This window comes from Rhagoletis pomonella, unplaced genomic scaffold (assembly GCF_013731165.1).
Source record: "Rhagoletis pomonella isolate Grant_MI unplaced genomic scaffold, Rhpom_1.0 Rhpom_scaffold_00002, whole genome shotgun sequence".
NCBI classification, from domain to species: Eukaryota; Metazoa; Arthropoda; class Insecta; order Diptera; family Tephritidae; genus Rhagoletis; species Rhagoletis pomonella.
Window position 1 is genome coordinate 51,963,535 of NW_023458556.1, and position 6,798 is coordinate 51,970,332.

General features: G+C 34.5%; 2 protein-coding genes across 8 annotated transcripts in view; one reads left to right on the plus strand and one right to left on the minus strand.

Moving 5' to 3' along the window:
- Positions 1 to 3,243, minus strand: part of LOC118733787 — a 72,802-nt gene extending 69,559 nt beyond the window's left edge. For 2 of the 3 annotated variants that reach the window (XM_036463357.1, XM_036463356.1), the window contains exon 1: positions 1,823 to 3,243. The gene's annotated coding sequence lies outside the window, so the exon portion shown is untranslated. The remainder of the gene's footprint in view (positions 1 to 1,822) is intronic. The other variant, XM_036463355.1, reaches the window with a different exon arrangement.
- Positions 1 to 6,798, plus strand: part of LOC118733786 — a 127,977-nt gene that overhangs the window by 30,211 nt on the left and 90,968 nt on the right. The gene's annotated exons all lie outside the window — the stretch shown is intronic.

Below are 6,798 nucleotides of genomic sequence, written 5' to 3' on the forward strand. Positions count from 1 at the left end.
ACTCATAAAAAATACATTAGGGGCAATTTTATTTGTGATTTTATTCGACAGACAAATTAAAAATAAATTTTGTTTGCAATTTAATTCATCAAACAAATAAAAAAATTAGTTTTATTTTATCGGAAAAGGTTTTTTATGTTGGAAAATCACGAATCTCATTGATTTGTTCGACACATCAAACGACAAATAAAATTAACTTTTTATTTTATCGAATCAAATTACAACTAAGTTGTATTCGTTTGATTCATTATATTTAGTGCCGATTTCACAAGTAGGTTTCTAAATTCATCTGGCCTTCAGTCATATTTTTTCAGAACAAAATTTGTATTTAAAGGGCAGATAAATTTTAAAACCTACTTGAGAGAATGGCCCTTAATATTTGTTTCAACTTTCAATTCAGTAATTTATGGATTTGGGATTTCATTAATTGAAATTTACGCAACCCTGTTTGTGTGGAGAGTACTGTCTTCACTGCAGTCGGCTGCTCAGTCACCATACTTGAGGCACAAGAGCTAATGCCAGCTGCCGCTCTTTTAGCCATTTCAGGACCATCAGATCCCCAGCCGGCACAGCAGCCAATATAGGTATCGCGGCAATACCCCCTCATTTCACGCGTTATCATCACCGAACTACAGGGAATATCACTTCTGCAGTTCAGTTGCAATGGGCAACAACGCAAGACCTCGGGGGTAGTAATTGGTGAGACGGGCGAAACTCGTCTCCGGCTGGTTCTCTGAAGAGACCGTCATGGTGATGACAGCGGCTCCTTACGGCATAACCCGGTTCAATTTATATGTAAGCCGTGGTTATTATTATTGAACTGGAATTCATCAATTTTACCGATACCACTTGCTCCCAATTTGTCAGCATAACCCTATCAAGAAAGACGGTAGTCATTAACGCGGAGCTCGGCCTCAACAAATCCTATAAGCTGCCAAGCTACTGCAGCATTTTCCATAAGGAGGGTGAAGCTACTAAACAGCACTGCAGCAAATAAGAAGGTGAATCTCTATATATTTAGACCGTCAGGCTGCAATAAAGGCGCTAATATCGTACAGCACTTCCTCTAGAAGTGTGACGGAGTGCAGGGTAGCTCTGGATTTGTTAAATGAAGCTCGCGAAGTTTCTCTTTTCCCTCAAGAGAGAGACATCACATGCCTTCAAACTGGCTCTGACTAATGATTACATCTGTAGAAGATGCAGAACGAAAGATGGATAGAGGTACATATCGCTTTCGAGTGTCCTGCCCTTAGCAGACTGCTGAGCGAAGGTTTTCTGTCCAATCTGGAACTAGGTGTTCCTCAATATTGCTCCAGGTAGGCAGTGCTGAGTTGACTTTCATAGCCTCTGCGAGGCCAAGCATTTGATGGCCACCATACCAAATCTCACCTTTGGAATGCACATTTATAACCAATCAAATTTTATTATAAAGGAATGCCAGTTTGGATTTGACGGTGCAACGAATTTTCTTCCATTACAAGTATTTTCGTAAATTTTTTTATGTGGAGGAAAATGCCCAACAACGTCAAAAACTTCCAGAAATCAACGGAGTTTTTTAGAAACTTGAAACTTGCTCTTTATTATACAAAAATTCAACGGGATATAAATCTGCATACCAAAAATATATGTTGAATTTTTTTAAATTTTGCTCAAAGTTTGAAATATGGAATTAGGTTCATACTTCTTTTATACTTTTATTAATATATATGTATAATAATAATTAAAAAAAATTCAAAACCGCCAAAATGTTGAACTACAGTTATTTTGAACGAAGGTGTACGTACTATTTTAAATTAGTACTGTATTTTATCTCGGTACTTACATTGTTCTCTTACTTTTGGATGTACTTAGTCCTCAAAATTGTATGTATCATTCAAAAGAGTAGGCCCCTACTCGATTTCTTTCGTCACTTGCTTATGGCACTCCCTATACTCCACGGAGTAGGGAGTATCCTGCCGATATTATATTTGCTTTGCGCTGAACACTATTTCCACACAAATTTCACTTTTCGGGCGCATATAAAAGCACACACATTCACTTGACTTGTCTATGATTCTCTGTAAGGGAGTTCACTTAATTTTTGTGTCGCCTTTTGAGCACTGCAAAATTGTATATTATTTTCTTCATTTTTTTTCTACGCGCGTGATCTTTTCACTTTCTTTCTTTTCAATAGACACCGCCTAGTTGTGGCTCAGAACGCTTTAAACCCCACTTCGAATACATAAAAACATTATACTATGTATATAATGTAATCAGGGATTTTTTTTATAATTTTTGCTTATCTTTATTGATTTTTACCAGCGTAGTGCAAATTCTGTCAGACTGCATACACTTATGTATTTTACATCCTGACTTTCAGAGCTCATGAAGCGAAAATCACAACAAAAGCCACCCTCCCTTGCTTCTGTGTGTATGCGTTGTATGAGGTGTTGTATCCCTTGGATACCGAAAAGCAAGCTAACCGCAAAACATTGAATACGTACCCCTATTGAGCAATAATAACAACAAACACCTACTAGGTGCGTACTTACACCTGTTTTGTCATGAACAACAACAGTTGTGAGAATGACAAAGCAACAACTACAACAAGCGGCATCGAAAAGCAAAAAACAAGTGCACTTTGCCTATGACATCGAAATGTCATTTCAAGCAGATATCAAGCACAATCGCAAATATTCAGTGTCATCGAAGTATATTAGGTACATATGCACTTGTGTACACAAACTTTAGTACCTTTTTATATATGCATACGTATGTACATATATACACTACTCAGGGACAATCATGCACAGGTACTTAAGGTCATCACTTATAACATCTGAAGGCTCTATGTAACTTGCTAACGTCACTGCCTTTCTGTTTGTTGTTATTGCAGAATTTATATTGCTATGGCTGCATCTGATAGACGATGTCCATGGCATGCGTCTGGTGTGTATTGTTGTTGCTTAGCACCCCCAAACTAGCATAAATTTGGTCACAATAAACAAGAATTTCGCATTCTATAAAATGTCTACCTTTTTATCATATACAAATTTAATTTTTCACCATGTTTTAAAGCATATTTTCTACGCGTATGTATACATATATAGTTACTGGACACAGGTGTTTTTGTTATTTTATGGTTGTAACTTTGTGTCTACATATGTACGCGCGCTTTTGCATTTCCGTTCGCTCGATAACCGTCGGACACAAAATCCATATCCGTGTTCAGCGGACTGTATGCGACACACTCTATTCAATGAATGCTGGTATTTGGCAGCTCTTCGCTTTTGCTTGAGCATGTTTTTATTGCACTCCGCTCTCTTTCGTTGATAGCTATTTGAGGCACTTTGAGGGAAATTCTCGAAAATGCCAACTGGCAATGCTGTGATGTTAAACGAACGCGGAATGCAACACTGTGGGCTAGAGTTACCAGTATCTATTTTAATCAAACACTCAATTAATGAAGAGATTTTAAAAAGTGGTCGATTTCAAAATCAACAATATAACAATAATTTTCAACAATTTTTATTGAGCTTGAGGCCGTTTTTAATGAAACACTTATTGTGGAAAAGCAACAATAATTTGAAAAAATGGTAGAAGTGATAGCTATTTAAGAAATCACCCCATTTCCTACTGAAAGAAGTCTGATGATTAAATTTTTTTTTGTAGTTTTGGCTGCATTCCAGGTTCTAAAATCGCATGAATCTTAAAACAAGTTTGTGTTGAGAAAAAGTTTCTTCTCAAATTCAGGTTTAAATATTTTCAATCTATTCGTCACTTTGAAATAATGAATTAGAGACAAAATTTTTCGGCCCAATGAGATTGCGACGTAATGCTTTTGTTTTTACTATCAAAACAAAAATGCGTTTTGAGTTTATGAACAACTGTCAAGTGTTTTCGTTGTGGTGTTTAAGAAAGTCAGAGTTTAATTTGACATTTTTTTGTTCACTTTTTCTTATTCCCATTTAGCCTGGTCCAATACTCCAGGGTTTAGAATATCAACCGTTCAGCAAACAACAAAAAAAAAATATGTGACTCGATAGAACTTGTCATGCTGATTTCAACCATATCAAGATTATTTGGCACAAATAAAAACCAAAACCAATAAATGAGGTTGAAGTTAAACTTTTCTTTTTATGTTTACAATATCTCGGAAACTATTTCAAATACCTTTTACCCGACGTTTACAATATAACCCTTTTTAATGCATATTTGAAATAAATTCCACTTAAAAACAAAAAAAACATATTTATATATTTATTGGTTACTGGGGCTTAAAAATATAAAAAGTAGAAAATTATGTACACTAAGTAAAAGACGCTCTAATTGTCTTTATTGTTGCTTCAATTCTTTTTTAACAGGTTATGTTGTTCAGATGATACTAATATTTAAAAAAATCAACAAATTTTATTTTAACCATTTATACCTTCTTCATTTTTTACTTCCGTTAGAAAATTTTTGTAGGGTTAAAATAAACCCGAAAAGTTCTATCGAGCCACGTTTTTGGATTTTGCATAGCCAGATTGTTGATATTCTAGACTTATACTATGTTCACGTTGAGCCTTTAACTCGAGTTTGGGGGCCATTTTGGCGTTAAACGTTAAACACTACTCATAAACTCGGAGCTTGCCATAAAAAGAATTTTTGTTTAAATCGCCTTAAACACCACTTTTATTTGGAGTTAAAGCGAATGCAACCCTTTTTTTTACTGAATTTGGTTGTGTCTTTGAAAATTCAAACCTGCAACCAGCTTGCCGACAATTAGTCTCCGTGCACATAAGTGTAGACCATCAACAATCTTCTCCGTTGTTCTTTTTCTTCTTCTTATTTGGCGCTGTAACCGCCCAAGCGATTTTGGCCGAGTTTAGCAAAGCACGCCAGTTGTCTCTTTTCTGTGCCAACTAACGCCAATTGGAAAGGCCAAGTGAAGCCAAGTCATTCCCCAACTGGTCTTTCCATCGCAGTGGGAGCCTCCCTCTTCATCTACTACCACCAGCGAATTCCGAGGACTTGGCCTGTATATGTGCAATAAGGATTTTCTTTTTCGATAAGCATTGCGACGTTTTAAAAAATTTAGTTCAGGTTATTTAAAATAATAAGCCAACTATTCCTATATGGGTATCAATCGAAACGGGTTTGAAGAGGCTGTCATTCAATATTATCAAAATCACGCTCTGCCAACTTAATTTTTACATATTTCATCTTCTTTTTCCTTAATTTATTAAAATTCTTCTTCCTAGTTACGACTTAATTGCAGCTGCAGCCGAAACTAAATTTTAAGTTGGTACTTAGCCAGAAAAGTCGAAACTAAGGCGAGTATGAATAGCTTTAGTTGTAACTTAGGATAGTTTCGACTTAGTTGTGAACTAAATATGACTATGAATATGTCTCAAAATATTTAATAAGTTAAATTAATTATTAAAAGTTGGGTATCAAGCGAAATGGGTGTGAACGAAATATGACTATTACTATTATTTACATATTACATCCCAACAAATACCAAAAAAATATTTCTCCAACCTTGGAGAAACTCATAGTTCACAAGTTGACCGACGCGCAGATACGTAAAAAATGATAAAGAATTTTTAATTATCAAGTGAAAAACGAAAGCTATATAAAGAGGAAAATTACCAACAAAAAGTAAATAATCTTCAAAGTATCCTCAAATAATCTTGAAATAAAATAAAAGGCGAAGTGAATCAAGTGGCAAAATTACTGTCGGACTGTATACTGTCAAGTGAATTATTGTAATACGATATGGATTAACTACATAATATAAAAGGAGTAATTAAATGAAAAACTAATATTTAAATTCATCTGTGTATGTAGTTTCATTCAAAAAGGTATAAGATATTTTACTATTTCAATTTCAGTATTTCAATGATATGTTGGAGAGCAATTGGAGAATTACATTGGAGTTCAAGTTGAGGACTAACTTGAGAAACAGTCCCTTTTTCATACAAAGAAAAGTGCCCTTTTTGTTGAGAACGCTATGATCCTCCACTTGAAGTACTGTAGAGAAAAAACGTTGGAGCTCTCAACTTAACCTCAAGCTGAGCTCAAACCTAAATGTTTGTTGGGATGGCTCACATAGATTAATGGATTTGAGTGAAAATTTAATTATTTTCATATACTTTCTGGAAATTTTTTTGATATTTCTATAAATTGAATTCAGAGTCGTTTTTAGTTTATACCTTGCGAGAGGTTAGAATATGTTTCGGAAAATCCTCAATCATTCACTTAAATGAGTTTTAAGTATCACTTAATGGGCCGTATGCTTAACACCTAAGCACATGCTTTTTTTAAGCAATTGCTTAGTTTTAATGCATACGGCCCAATGTACGAATTAAACAAATAGAAAACTTTAAATTTCATTTAAGTATTTATTTATCAGGTTTTCATAAAAAATTTATTCTCCACTAATTAAACAGCTTAAAAAGTTAAAAGGGTTGTATTTTAGAACTTTGACTATATATGTATGTATATAAGCAGTAAAGAAAAGGATGATTTCAGTATTCACATATTTTATATTGTGTAATAATTTTACATCCAATCGTATTTTTCTTTAACAAAGGCAACCACACCATAAACATAAGTTTAACTAAAAGTTTTTGTTTGCAAATGAATACAAAATACTCTGTTGAGGCAAATACATTTTATCTGTGACAGGCAACTCTGGGCCATTTAGGCTAACTTGGCCACACTTTTACTTATCAGCTGCAAACAGAGAACGTTAAATACAGAGAAGCAGCAATTACGAATCAGAGTGTAAATTGTCAAAAGTTATCAAAATCTGATTGCGTACACACCACACCA